Here is a 14826-nt window from a genome sequence, read left to right as displayed (position 1 = left end):
GCTGTTTTGGTCAAATGATCACCAATCACCATGCGCTCCTCCTCAAATTCTAAATCACCATGCAAACTCCCAATAGAAACCCCAAATTTGTTATTTCCATCCAACACTCTAGCGCATGCAGCCATGGATCTCTCATATTCACTTTGAAAAGATTCAAAGATAATTGGAGTGTATTCTTTGCTTGCTAGCACCAACATAGGTGTGTGCATCAGGATTCTTGGCAACTTCTTCCTTTGATCGAATTCAGATTGCAATTCCGTTGTTCTTTTTACCTCCACTGTCCTCTCAAAATGCATCAAGAACCGAACAATATGAAAATCTGATTTCAAATGATTTTTCAATGAATTGTTGAAGCTCTCACTAAGTTGTGTACTTCTCACTCCCAAACTGAACACATCTCTCTTATAACATTCAGCCCATTTTTCTTTCAACTTGTAGATACTATCTAACCAAGTTTGCTTGTGCACTTTACTTCTCATATTGTTAAATGCCTCTTCAAACTCTACTTTGTCCTCATAGCCATACATGCATTCACCAAAATCTGTGAGAATATGAGACTCTTCATCTTCACCACTGCCTTCACCCTCCTCTTCATCTTTTTCTTCACCCTTCAATGGACATAATGCTTAACAACATTTTGCATTATATGGAAGGTGCACAATCCATGATATGACCCCGTGAAGACTTTCTCTATAGTTTTCCCCATTGCCGCATCTTGATCCATATAAATAGTTCTAGGTTGCCTCCCATTATGTGTAGCTAGAAAAGTCTCAAAAAGCCATGTAAATGAGTCACATGTTTCATCAAATAGCAAGGCTGCACCAAAAATGGTTGTTTCTCTAAACTGATTGAGTCCAAGAAAAACACCAAATGGCCTATATTCTTTATTTGTGCCAAATGTTGTATCAAATGTGACAACATCACCAAAGTGTGCATAATCAAGAACCATTTTAGCATCAGCCCAGAATATGTTGGCTATATCTTCCTCACAATCCAACTGCAAAGAATATTGGAAAGATGGGTTCTCAATCATTTTGTCATGAAAATACTTCAACATACTACCGGCTTGACCGAAAGCCAACTCTCTTTGCCGCTTTCTTCGCAAATAATTCTTTTGATCACGACAAGTGTAGCGATATTAAATGATCCACCAACTTGACGACAAGCAAGCTCATGTGCAGCTTTGGGCATGATTCCAGAATCCTTGGCAGCTTCTATTTCAAAAGCTTGTAGTTCCGAAATCTTCCGTTGTGATGCCATCAAGTGACATGTTTGTGGCAATTGAAGGTAATGATTGTGTTCCAACACAAGATCTGTGACTTCGTAATTCATTGCTACTCGATCGAGTGATATAATCATGCGAGTTTTGCAATTTGTTCTTGTTTCAGCTCTAACACGCTTTGGCTCATGATCGATTGTTATCCCTTTCTTTCTTATACCCTCATTGGAACAAACAAATTTGCATGAAGTCACTTGACCATCCATCTTGCTTACATGTTTGTTTCTCTTCCTCACATCAAACCCAACACGGCCTCCATATGCAACCCAAAATAGCCAAGCTTCATCCGGTTTTCTAAACCTCATGCCAATTTGAGGCATCCCCTTATCAATTTCCCCCATTGCAGAACACTTGCAAATGCACAACACTCACAATTGCATAGCACACTAATCAACCGGAATTCTGTAAAATAAGACAATAAACACATCAATCAAAACTCAGATTAATGCATGACAATGGAGACAATATATGGTAAAGAAACACACAACCAGAAATTTTTCCAGCACTATTTTCAGTATTGAAATAACAATCCAATGACATGGCTAATTTTCAGTACTAAACTAACAAGCAAGCGCAATTTTCAGTTTCGAAATATACATATACAAAGGACACACAGGGGACGGACAGAGGACGGGCAGGGGATAACCTGCTCTGTACTGGAGTGGTCGCAGGGGTCGCAGGGAAGAACCTCGGTTGAGGGGACGCGGTCATCGGAGCTGAGAGCTCGTCGGAGCTCGTCGGAGCGGGGCGGGAGGGCGGACGCGGGAGGACGGACGCGGTCGTCGGAGCTCGTCGAAGCGGGGCGGGGATGAGAAGCCGTGGGTGGAGGGGATTGCCGGCGCCGTTTATCCAGTGGCCGCCGCCGGAGATCCCATGGCGCCCTTCCCCATGGCGGCGACGATGGCACAGCTCCACGGCAGTTCCCGCGCGAGAGTCCTTCGCTGTGCGCTTCGTTTCCCGTGGTTTAGGCTGTCTGGCGTGCGAGGATCGAGCGGACTGGTCTTTTTAGGTTGACTCGCTGCAGTTTGTCGGATGGGGAGCGGATGGTGGATCGTGGGCCTCAGGGCACAGCGTGCCCTGCCTTGAGCGGGGCACGGGATCTCAGTCCGGCTGGCACCTCTCCCCTCTTTCTCTTCCAGCCCCTAGTTTTCCAGCCTCCGCTGATGCGCACCGTTGTTCGGGAGCAAGAGGGGCCTCGCCTCCTGTACTGTGGCGCTGCCTAACGGCAGGCCCGGACACTCGAGTCGACCGCCTGTTGCCAGTGTCGGCTTGAGCAGCCGCCACCTCCTCTCCTCTCCAATCGGGATCTCGGACCTCACCAGCAGAGCCCTCGTTTTTAGGGAAGGCAGCCATCGCCAACGATTGAGGATGCCTCCCGACGAGCATGCTCGTGGTTGCCCACATCCCAGCAGTGCGTGGGAGCCGGTGTCTTTGGGCAGAGGTGGGTCTCCTTGCCGGCGACCTCACGGTCTTGTCGGCGACTCCACCGTCACAAGTATATCTGCAGGTATGGTAGCTTCTGCACCGCCTGTCTTCTTTGATAGTGATTTTTTTGTTGCTATTGTTGCATAAAACAGCCAAAACATGCTTGAGATTTCAGTAAAATGGATTTTGTTTTACTATGTTTGCTCTAAAAAATTGTTCTGATCATTTCAGTGAGGATCTTCATTGCTTCTTCAGGCTGGGGAGGCTGCTCTACGCCGGGTCTTTTTCTGCTTCCTCTGTTGTGTCTTTTGGGGCAACACGGTATGGCATTTCTTTTCTTCTATGAGGATTTATCTTGCTTCTTATCCAGTTTGTGTGGTGATGATGTGGCGTTGGATTGTCGGTGGTGATGTTTCTGTCAGTAGGCTATGGTGGTGTCTTTCGATTTTGTCAAAAGGTTTTAGTGGTGATATTGTTTTTGTTGTTAGTCATTTTGGTGAGTATGGTCTGGTTGTGAGTTGCAGGCCATCGTCTCCGTCAGAGGAAGGGCGTGTTCTCGATCTGGTCGAACCTGGTGTGCACGGCAAGGCAGCTCTGTATGAAGGGAGAGGCAATTTGGGGATGACTTCTTGATGAGTAGAATTTACTAAGTAATTAGATCAAATACATATATATTTAATGCAATGCGCTGTTCGGTATCTGAATGCTCAAGTTGGAAAGTTGTGTCAGCTTGACAATTGTCAAATCCCTGCTGGAAAAGTACCACATTGATTTGAAGCTAATTGGCCACCTTGTGGTTGGTAGCGAGACAGTGATAGACAAAAGTAAATCCATCAAAACGTGGCTGATGCAATTTTTTGAGGTAAATCATGGAATAGCATCCCACATATATTCACCCTCTAAACCTTGATCTTGATGAATTCACGTTTTCCAGCTCTTTTAGTTGTTTGTTAGTTCAGTCTCTGTCTCACTCACTCAGTCACTACCATTGACACTTGTCACAAATACAGGAAAGTGGTAATACTGACATTGAGGAAGTTTGACTCCAGTAATGCATGTTATGGTGGAACAACCTCCCTCTTGAATTGGTGTAACTTCGGTCGAAAGTCGATGTTGGGATGAACATTCTGTCCTTGTAGTCTGCATAGATAGCACGGTTAGTCACCCAATATGGCCATCTAACTGTTGCACTAAGTGGATTCAGTTTCTCTTCCTTTTATCTCCGTGCAACACTCATTTGATGTCCCATATTATATTCAGGTTTATGCAGAGGGGCCAGCTCGGCCTATGGGTGGAGCTGCTACAGTTGCTATGCTTATTGGTCCAAATGCATCTATTTCTTTCGAAAGCAAATATAGAGCTTCTCACATGACTCATGTTTACGATCTCTACAAGCCTCATCTTGCAAGTGAATATCCGGTTAGGGTTATATCGCTTGTTTTTGTTTGTTTGTTTTAGGCATCTAAATAAACAATTTTCTCAACTAGATACCATTTTTGCCTATTTCATAGTATTATATCATCTGTACACATTATATCTAGGTTGTTAATGGGAAACTTTCTCAAACATGTAATTGAAGACCAGTTCCTAATAAAAAAGAAGCCTCATATAGTTTGTCTATATATAATTCCTAATTAAAAAAACCTCATATGCAAGTTGGGGACAGAGGTGTGTGGTTGCTGAGTTAACTGCGTCGTTTTGAACTTTTAATAAGAAAAATCCACAGTCGCCATGCTATGATGTCCTTTTTAAGTGGCCTGAATTCGCTCGTGCTTGGTGCAACGAGATGCATGGCGCTGCGGGAGTTGTGGCGGACATGGACAGATGAATTCACATGATCTTGAGATTGCATGGAACACTATGTTGTTGACCCATAAGGTGTATGATCTCGACCTCATTGAACCCTGTCTTGGTAAATTTATCAGTTCCTTACATCTGTCCGTGTAACTTCGAACCCAGTTTAGACATACTCAGTTTCATAGGGCAGACGAGTAAGGAAAAGCAATTGATGTTGTTAAGAAGCATTGGGGAAAGTATGTGTCTTTCCTGGAATCTCATATGCCTGTTATTTCAATTGCTTGTATGATAAAAATTACTGTGTGAAGATTTTTCTTTTGCAGTTTGCCTGGTTTAATGCTCTATTCATTTACTTTGCAGCTCATAACACTTCTGTTGAAACTACTTGTGAGCGGATGTTTACACCATTAATGTCGACCATTATATTGGAGGATTTAAAGTAGGTAATATACTATCATGTTTAAATAAATTCTCATCTTGTTTGTTTCAAGAACCTGAGTGTTGTTACAGAATAACATATTAGCTAATCTCAATTTCTTAGGGTGGCACCTATTGCACCAATTGACATTGTTGTCAGCATAACAAAAGAAGCTTGAACTAATATTAAGTTTAGCAATTGAGAAGAGGAGCGTGTGGGAATATGATGTGACATGTGAGTATCTTCTCTCTATGTAACTACATCATTGGTAATTTGTATTCTTTCACTATTTTTCATACAGTTCCACCAAATGTCACAAGTACCTAATACAAACCAAGGGCTTCCTTTAATAGCTATAAGTTTTACATCACCGAGAAACTAATTCTACAATAATGTTGGTAAGCATCATATTCACATGCCACAGCCAAAAAGAGCAAGCACATAGTATTCTAAGAATGGCCCATAAAACTAAGCGATGTAGCAAAGGAAGGTGGCAAATCTTAATCACAGCACGACATCCGCTAGCTACTGATGGATTGAACAATACCTGGAAGAAGAACATAGCAATACACACATCAAAAAGAAGCCAAGACATGGACTGGATCAAATGCATATCCTACTGGAAAAGAAACAATAGTTGGAGGTTCGCCATCATGGAAGGAGGTGGATAACAACTTCTTGTCAGATTTTATTGGCCACCGCAGAAATAAATAGAAATCGTAACATCCCCATGATTGATAACAGGAAATAATAACTTACCTTCAAATCTCAGAGAGAGTGGCACACAGAGAGGGTGAGAGAGAGGGAGACTTAGACACCATTCATCGCAGTAAAAATGAGTGCATGTCGCAGAACTGATCATATGGGAAGAATACCCTTCAAAATTATATCCCAAAAGCTAGGCGCAGCCAATATAAATATACAAATGTCAGATATTAGAAAATGGTATTATAGGTGTGCTAATGCCTAAAGTGCCAGAACAAATCATGCTCATATGCACATGAGCACATCACAACACAGACATGCATAAACACATCGCGAATTTCTGAAGAAAAGGGTCGGGGCGTCACAAGACCACATGATTTTCATAGGAAAGACTTCTGGTCATGTGTCACCTAAAAGTATATACATGCAAGAACCTTTTCTCTCTTGATCTTGGAAACATCTACCTGCCTAGAAAGATGCTAGAAGCATGATCCAGGCGAGAGGAAAAGTATGTTTTCCCTAAGAAGCTACAGAGAGACAGAGAGAGAGAGAAGTGAGCCAGTGATCGTCGCTTAGCTAGTGCACACACACACACACACACATCAAGACAACACACCATAAACGCAGCAGCAGCACGCAAGCCACAAATAGGCGTGTGGCGCAGCGCATGGGGAAGACAGAGACACAACCAATAGAGTGAGGAGCAGATAGCCACGCTTGCCGTCGAGCCATTCACACTAAAAGGGATAAAAGAGTAGGACGTTTCTATTCTCAAACCTTCCCATCATAGGGAGTAATTATCAAACAGAGAAACAAAAGGAAAAGAAAAGCAAGAAGTTCCCTTCCTTCATCCGTTTTTTATTTTCTTTCACTTGTATACAACAGACTAAAACACAAGCACTTCAACTATTATAAACATAATTCCCAATTCAAGAACACGGTTGAATATTAGAGCACCACATACTACTCTTCGTAAAGTAAAACCAGGCATGCCAAGTCATGACTGGCTGACGAAGCTCAGGAAGGATTCGATTGTGCTATTAGTCAGTAGGTACATTACAGAGCTTGTTCATGCTAAGAACATCTGTTATTAGATTCTCATAACCACACTTCATGTTTCTATTTTCTAAATTAAAATAAGCGATCTCACTACAGTAAAAAATAAACACATATATAGCTGACATAATTACCTCGCGAAGCTATTAGCAAGGTAGTAGCAAAATATTATGCTATCCTAATCATATTGCCAAATTACAATTGACTGATTCTAGTCTAGGTTTTAAATTTCAAAAGGGAGAACAACTCACCATGCTCTTTGATTTCTTCTTGGACCCATGTTTCCTATCACCAGTCCCCTCCCTGCCGCACGAATCCTCATTGATCTATGCAAATCTTTAAACGAAAGCATCCAAATAACCAATATGCATCTTCAAAATAGAAAAATCAAATTCATAAAATCTATCTAATTGATGGAAGGAGCTTTATTTTATAATGGATTCACTCTATCAGGCAAACTGTGATGTTTTGGCATCCACGGTCGAAACATCAATATAAGATTCAAATATTTAGGAATGACAGTGAGTCATGATGTCATAAAAAGCAGAGTTTTTCTCAATCATTTATGTGGGACAAAGTACATAGTAGATATGCTTAACAATAAGTTAACAAAGATGACACCCAATGACTCAAACACTAAAGCTTTGGCTTCACCATAACAAATTAATCTTTGCCATGTACAGTCTAGCCCTCAATACCTGGCATCTCATTTTACAATGGAACTCTCTTTTCCCTTGGCAAACAGCAGTAATGTAGCAGTAGCACTTCTTTCTCGTGTACTCTGTTGGACAGAACAAATATTAGATGCTAAAAAATCATGTTACACATGAAGCCAAATAAGCATTTTTGCATAAACCAAAAGGATAAACTCACCCTGGGGTAGACTGCAATCATCTGATAATCACATCAATCTTGTATAATCTATTCAAACAGATTTGTCGGTCAAAATATGACAATTAGCGTCCACCATGTAGCTTTATTAAGGGTATTGTTCAATGCCAGGCTGCAAAGTATAAACACGCGTCACTGCATTTAAATCTATACTGCTGAAAAAATAAGTAAGTGGTAAGAATTATGAAAATATATAACACACTTTGCCATGGATTGCAAAAACTAAAAAAGAAAAGGATGCCCAGTATGGACTCTTCTATATGCGCACCTTATATTTCCTACATGAAGAAGAATAAGAGATGAACCACTAACCTAGCAAGCAGTCAAGCGAACCTGATGGTACTGGTCTCTTGCCATCGAGGCCAATGCGCTTGACTTGGCGCTGCGTGCTACTGCCTTCACGCCGCAAGACATTCTTACTCTTGTTGTCCTCTCCCTCGAATGCAATGAACAGCAGGTACATACACCATAGAGAATATGTATGTAACTGAACATATGACATATCCTTCATCAATTCTTAAATAAAAAACTAATTAAAGTTCGGGTTTTGTCACTGGCTCATAGCCTTCTCTTCAATCCTTGCTTCTCACAAAGAGTTTTCCTCTCCCTCCAATGCAATGAACAACAAGTGCATACACCATAGAGAGAATGTTAGCAACTGAACATATGACACGTCCTTCATCAATGCTTAAAAAAACTGAAAATGAAGCTCTTCTCATTGGCTCATAGCCTTCTCTTCAATCCGTGCTTCTCACAAAGTGTTTTCATATTCACAAATAACCAAGGAGGCAACCAACAACATATAGTAGCACATAGCAGCAGCACAAGTAGAGTTAGGCCAAGCAGCAGCCAAGCCTGGCAGCAGCAGAACCTACAGCAAACACATCTACCAGCATAAATTCAAAAGAGAGAGGGGGGACGAGGAAAGAGCTCACCTGCCTGTAGAGACAAGAATGGCTTGAGGAGTAGGGTTGGGGATGACTGGTGGCTGGGCGGGCTCATCTTTAAGCAGTTTTCATTGTTGGCCACAAAATCTTCATCTGGAGACTGGAATCATAAAAGTTGTGTGCATAAAGACGAAGATAAAATCACTCTAAGCAAGATGAGAATGAGAAATTGAAAAGCTCATTGTACCTATTAAGCTAAGGACAGGAATGGCCTTTATTGAACTAACATACTGTACCTAAGAGACTGACAATCAGGGACAACCTTTATTAAACTAAAAAATTGATCAAATTGGGCATTTAGAATTTCCCCTAGATATTGTGAGCAGCAGAGGTCCGATATGTTTCAAGCCTAGTAAAAGTATGCATGCTTTCACATGTTTCAGACATATTTAATATCTTCTATGTGTATGCATACATAGAAACAAGAATGTCTAAATATACAGGCGTGCATGGAAAGACAAGGACCAGATTCTTTCCTCAATGTCTAAATGAACACACAAGAATGTTGCGCTGGTCAAATCTCCCACCTCGTGTCGTTGCTGCCGGCACTGTCGGCGTTGATGTACATGTACTCCACGACTGTGCTGTTGCCTCTGGTAATCAGCACACGAGCTATTGGCATCAAATTAGGAATCATTGTATATGGTTTTTCAAACTATAAGCCTATAAAAAAGCAAATACATCAAGACCTAACATAACAGCCAACGGTTGCAACCATAGCCTAAGTTAGAGAAAGAACAACCTAGTCGGAGCATAACTGCAAGCCAATGGCGGCCATGATGAACAAGGGCTGACCACCCCTTCTTCCCTGCAGCTCCACCGCAGTGCGATGGGAGCGCCGTCTCGCTGCTTCTTGCCCCGGTCACCGGTCACACTACTCCTTCACCCCACCACCGGCCTCCCCTGCTCCTCAACCTCCACCGTCAAGACCTAGCTGCGATGCTACTCCTCAATTTTGCCGCGCCGCCCCTCTTCTCCTGCGGGATGTGACCCTTCTCTTTGAGGAGAAGCCGGCACACGGGAGGATCCGGTAGTACGAGAGGAGGAGAGGCAGCGCCGGGAAGAGAAGGAGGAGGAGAAGGAGCGCGGCGGCGGCGGTGGTCGTGAGGAGGAGAGGAGAGACGAGGCATGGGGTCTGGGGGATCGAGGATGTGAGGGGATTGCAGCTAGGTTTTCACCCGATTCCACAGCGCATAGAACGGACGGGACCCTGAGGTTTCTTCTCAATGTAATTGCAAAACGGGCCCATGAGGAAAGGAGCCCCACACGTCATCCGCTGCAGCATGAAAGATCAATGTTCAAAGAAACTAACCGCGGGATTTTTGACAGCACCGTAAAATCGGGCCAGCGAGGCAGATCGTGCGGCCAGAATGCATGCACGCCGCGAAGGCCCCTAGAATGGCGGGTACTCTAGCGGGCTTTATATGTTCAATAAGAGATATACACGATGTTGTCAGTGTGGTGATGGTATGACTGCCATGGAGTCAGAAGCAAGTGACACTGCGAGAAGCGTTTGCATGGCACGGCTGCATCGGAGCGGGCACAAAGGCAAAGAGATCATACGGCTATGCGTGTCACGTCGGATGATTCCAGAGGCGACTTTTTATGTTTGCATATGTTGCAACCATTATTTTTTGAACATTTTTTGTCGCAATGAATTAGGTTGTTGCATATATACACTTTGTAATATTATATTATGGTCTTTGACATGCAACGAAAGCAATGCTTACAACTATGTTGTATACATTCATATTGTTGCAAATTTTGCCTTTTTTCACAATATGTTGCAAGGTTTGTCAACGGCCCTGGCCGTTTGCAGCACGAGAGACATGCCCAGTGGCGGAGCCAGGGGGACGAGCAGGGGCCTGCCCCCCCTCCCCCCCTCCTTCGGGATCCGGCTTGCCTGTTCCCTTCCCATGGTCCCATCCGTGCTCCTACTTCATTCTATGGTTGTCTTTTTTTTTCTTTTCTTTTTAATCTAATCATCTCCCCCCTGATTTTAAGGGGTAGGAGCGGGCCTTATTTTATTCCAATCAAATCAAACCACGTACGCGAGAGCACGGATGAGCACACGCCGAAGTAGCAGGCAAGTCTCGTCCCCCGAGCGAGCATGAAACAGGTACACGTAACTAGCGATATAATCGCACGCGCACACCACTCGGCTCCCCTATCTCAACCTGTATTTTGGAAAAGGAAAAAAAGCCCATGTAAAAGCCCACTACCGTCCAGATCGTTGGCCAGTTAGCCTTCCGCTCTAGTCTCTTGGAAGCCACGTTCTTCTGTGATTAGCGTGTATCTGGGATTAGGTATCCCTAAAAAAACCTGGGATTAGGCGGCGGCGCCGCCGTCCGTCTGCCTCTACTTTCCCTGCTCTGCTGCTCTGATTCATGCGCACAGTCGGCCATGCAGCCTACTTCACTGCTCCAGCCTCGAATGAGCCAAGGTTAACACATCACACTATGGCCCTGTTTGGATACTCTAACTCAGTTAGAGTTTAGAGATAGATTCTAACCCTGAACTAACTCTGAACTAACTCTAGCCAAAAAGGTGTTTGGATGGCAGAGTTAGATGGAGCGCGGATACAGCGAGGCGCCTTCACGGACGGTGCGAGAAGGAGGAAGGGAGAGGATGAGAAGCTTCGAGGAAGTAGGGAGGGATCTGCTGCGGCGAGAGCAAGAGAAAAAAGTGTTTTTAGTGGTCCCGAGAAGAACTAACCCCAATTAGCACCTCTTGGGTGGCTTAGATTTTTTGGATGGGTTAGATGCATCTAACTCAAACTAACCCTCCTGTTTGGATATTTTTGGGTTAGTTGAGTCCAATCTAACCCAAACTAACTCTAACCTATGGATCCAAACAGGGCCTATATACTAATCTCTCTCAGTTCTCATCCAGATACTATATTAGATTTTAGTTGTTTTTTTGGGTGTGATTTGAGATGCTATCAAGTATTCAGATTTTGTGCGTGTCTTAAAAATTATTGTGATGCAAATTATTTTGAACAAGTTTCTATTTGTGAGGTGAAAGAATTCCTATGTCGAACTTATACAATATACCTAAATTCTAAGATCAAAATTCAGCTACTATGATTAGAAAAAACGCCACCAAACAGTTTTAAGATTATGTTATTTCACTAAGCTGGTTGCTTCAAATTTTCAACGTATTGAAATTTTTAATGAAGCCGATGTTGAAGTTCTCAACCTTGTTCTCGATGATTAACTTTTTGCACTAGATTTTTTTTATCTACTTGGCTTGGCCCCTCTTATATTCAAATCCTAGCTCCGCCCCTGAACATGCCGCACATGGGCAGCCACAAGCCCACAAGAGAGCCAGAGCTGAATCCTCATCGCTGAACGCTGAGACAGAGAGAAAAAAAAGAACGTTGAGCAGTGCAGGGCTCCACTCACATGGGTGAGGCTAACTCCACCGCGCGACTCTATCCTGTCCGGCCCCGTCCGTTTGGGATAAAACGGACAAAAGAGGCGGCCCAGCGCGCGACGGCCCGGACCCATCCTGTCCGTTTTGTGTCCGGGCCGACCCATTTCGAGCGCAAACTTGCACCGGGTTTGGGTCATGGCGGACAACAAACGGACGCGCGCTCGTCCGCGTCGGGGCCGCGTGGCAGGCGGCCACCTACCTTCCACCTGCCCACATCAATGCGCACGAGCGGGCGACCCCATCTGTCATCCGCACGTCAAACGGTCGCCATCCTTCTTTAAGTGGGAAGCGTGGACGGGTCGTCGTCCACACTGCCCCACGCCACCCCGCGGCCTTCTCGAAACCCAACAGCGGCGACCACGTCCCAAACCCTAGCCAAGAACTCGCCGGCCGGCCGCTCGCAGCCATGGGGCTATGGAACTACAGCCGCAAAGGCAGGCATGACCGTGAGGCTGGCTCCTCGTCGGGACGCCGCCGCGGCTCGGTGAAGAAGGAGGAGACGCCGTCGCCATCGCCACCACGCCGGGCCCCCGCGCCGCCCGCGTTCTCCATCGCGCCCACGTCTGCCGGCGCACGCGACCGACATTACGTCCGCGCGTCGGTGTGCCGCCGTTATTGGGAGATGAGGACGCCGCTCCCCTGGAGCGACGCCCATCTCCCCAATAACTGGCATCTGTCCGCCGACCGGGTCCCGATCCCGCCGGTCCCGACGAGCGGCCGTGCGCGCGAAGAGGAGATCGAGCGCCGCCGCCGCCTCCTCCCCGACGACCTCAGGTACGCCCCCGACTCCGTGCTGTGGGACACCTGGTTTCGTGACGAGCACGACACCAGGCACGCGTCCTTCTTCGTCGGCACCTCGACGGGGCCGCGGCGGCCACGACAGGGGCGCGCCTAGGAACGCGGGCGTAGGCGGGTGCGCGGCGTCACGCCCACGCCGTCGCCATCGCCGTCTCCGTCGCCCCCTCCACCTCCTCGCATGTCAGCGGAGGAGGAGGCCCATCTCCTCAAGCGTGTCATGGACGACTCCATGTACACGCACGACGAGCGGCAGTGGGACGGCCTGGAGGAGGCCATGGCCCTCTCTGCCGCCGGGGACGTCGCCTTCCCGGAGCTTCAGATGGTGGCCGTGGAGGACGAGAGGAGGGAGGACCCGCCGGCCGCGTTCCAGCAGCTGCTGGGCCAGGGGTGGCGCTGGTCCTGCACTGCTCCGGAGATGTCCGCCGGCGTGGGCGTGAACTGGTGCCCCACTCCGCCGCGGTCACCGGAGCGGGAGGCCTCGCCACGGAGGAGGTGGTGCAGGCACCTCCCGCCGTCCAGCCCGCCCCCGTCCACCACGCACCTCCGGCCCACCTGTGGACGCCGCCGGACTACGTCGACCTCGTCAGCGACGACGACGACACCGACGGCCAGTGAAGACGGCGATGGCCACGGCAGGAGCGCGCGGGAGGCGGAGGCGTTTTTTTATTTTGTTTTATATGTTAATTATGAAAACTGGGCCTTTTAAGTGGCCGTGCAAACTGGGCCGTCTTGTGGCCGGCCCCTATATATGTTTTATGTTTTTTTAAAATGCTTTTATTTAGTTTTTTAGTTATTTCATTCTAGTTTTTATATTTGTTTTATTCACGTCTACCCCGGACACGATTTGGGGTGCGGCCGCGCGGTGTGCGCACGCACGACCCATCTGACAAAGGCGGACACGGACGAACCTATGGGCGCCCCAAAGGGACAAAATCCGGTCAATCCAGACGTCCGTTTGGGATCGTGCGGTGGAATTGGCCTGAGTGTCATACTTTGCAACGCCGGTACGGGATCCAATGGACAGACTTGGAATCATCCGACGGTCAGGGACCCGCTTGATCCGCGCAAAGGAACATCCCGATGACGCTTAGCACGCGCCGGTAGTAGTAGATTTATATAGAGATAAAAAAAAGTTTGTTTCTCTGTTTTCTTTGTCTCTATCAGTTTTTTTACATCGTCCGCCTCCTCGTGAACAGTCGAGGGCATCTCATAGGGGGAGTGCAATGGACCGACCCATTATAGCGGTAAACGGAGGCTTTCTGCTATGGCTTTAGGAACCTTCTAAGCAATTTTTTTCTGTCTTGGGAACCTTCTAGAGGGTTCATGGATGCCTTTTTTGTTGTCTTCTATTGAATTTTCCGGTTTTCTTTTTCTTTTTTCTTTTTTTTTTCATTTTTTGTTTTTTTGTTTCTATTTATTCCATAAAATCAAAAATTGTTTTCACCCGCAAAAAATAATATTTTTTTTGTTTTTTCAAAAATGTTTGGAGTTCTAAATTTTGTTTTTGTTTTTAAAATAATTTTCAGAATGGCAATTTTTGTTTATTTCTTAAAAATGATTCGAAATTTTGAAACTTCTTCACAATTTTCAATGAACATTCAAAAGTTAAAAAATGATCAGAATTTCAATTTTTTTCACGTTTTCAGTCTTCAACTTTTTCAAATTTTGTTTTAAATTTCGAAATTTCTTCACACTTTTAATTAAATGTAAAAAAAATACAAAAGAAATCAGAAATTCAATTTTTGTTCCTGTTTTCTAAATAATGTTTGAAATCCCACTAATTATTCAAAATTTCAAAAAATAATTTCACACTTATATAAAAAAAATCGTGCACAAATTTTTGAACTGCAAGATATAGTAAGACGCTACATTATTTTTACGAGATGCAGTAACACCAAGTTACAGTTCACTCGCTGTCATAGTATCGCACTACAGTACCACTCCAGCGGTCGTGATTTATGGTGAACCGATGCAGCGTGGCATTAGATTTGCTTGCCTTAGCAATGGGTTGGACCCCTTCCAAAGTTGTTCTTCAACGTGAAAGAGAAAAACAATCCAGCCCAATAGCCCACGGA

This window comes from Triticum dicoccoides, chromosome 1A, assembly GCF_002162155.2.
Source record: "Triticum dicoccoides isolate Atlit2015 ecotype Zavitan chromosome 1A, WEW_v2.0, whole genome shotgun sequence".
Classification (NCBI taxonomy): Eukaryota; Viridiplantae; Streptophyta; class Magnoliopsida; order Poales; family Poaceae; genus Triticum; species Triticum dicoccoides.
The sequence above is the reverse complement of the archived record's forward strand: the minus strand, read 5'-3'. Positions refer to the sequence as shown.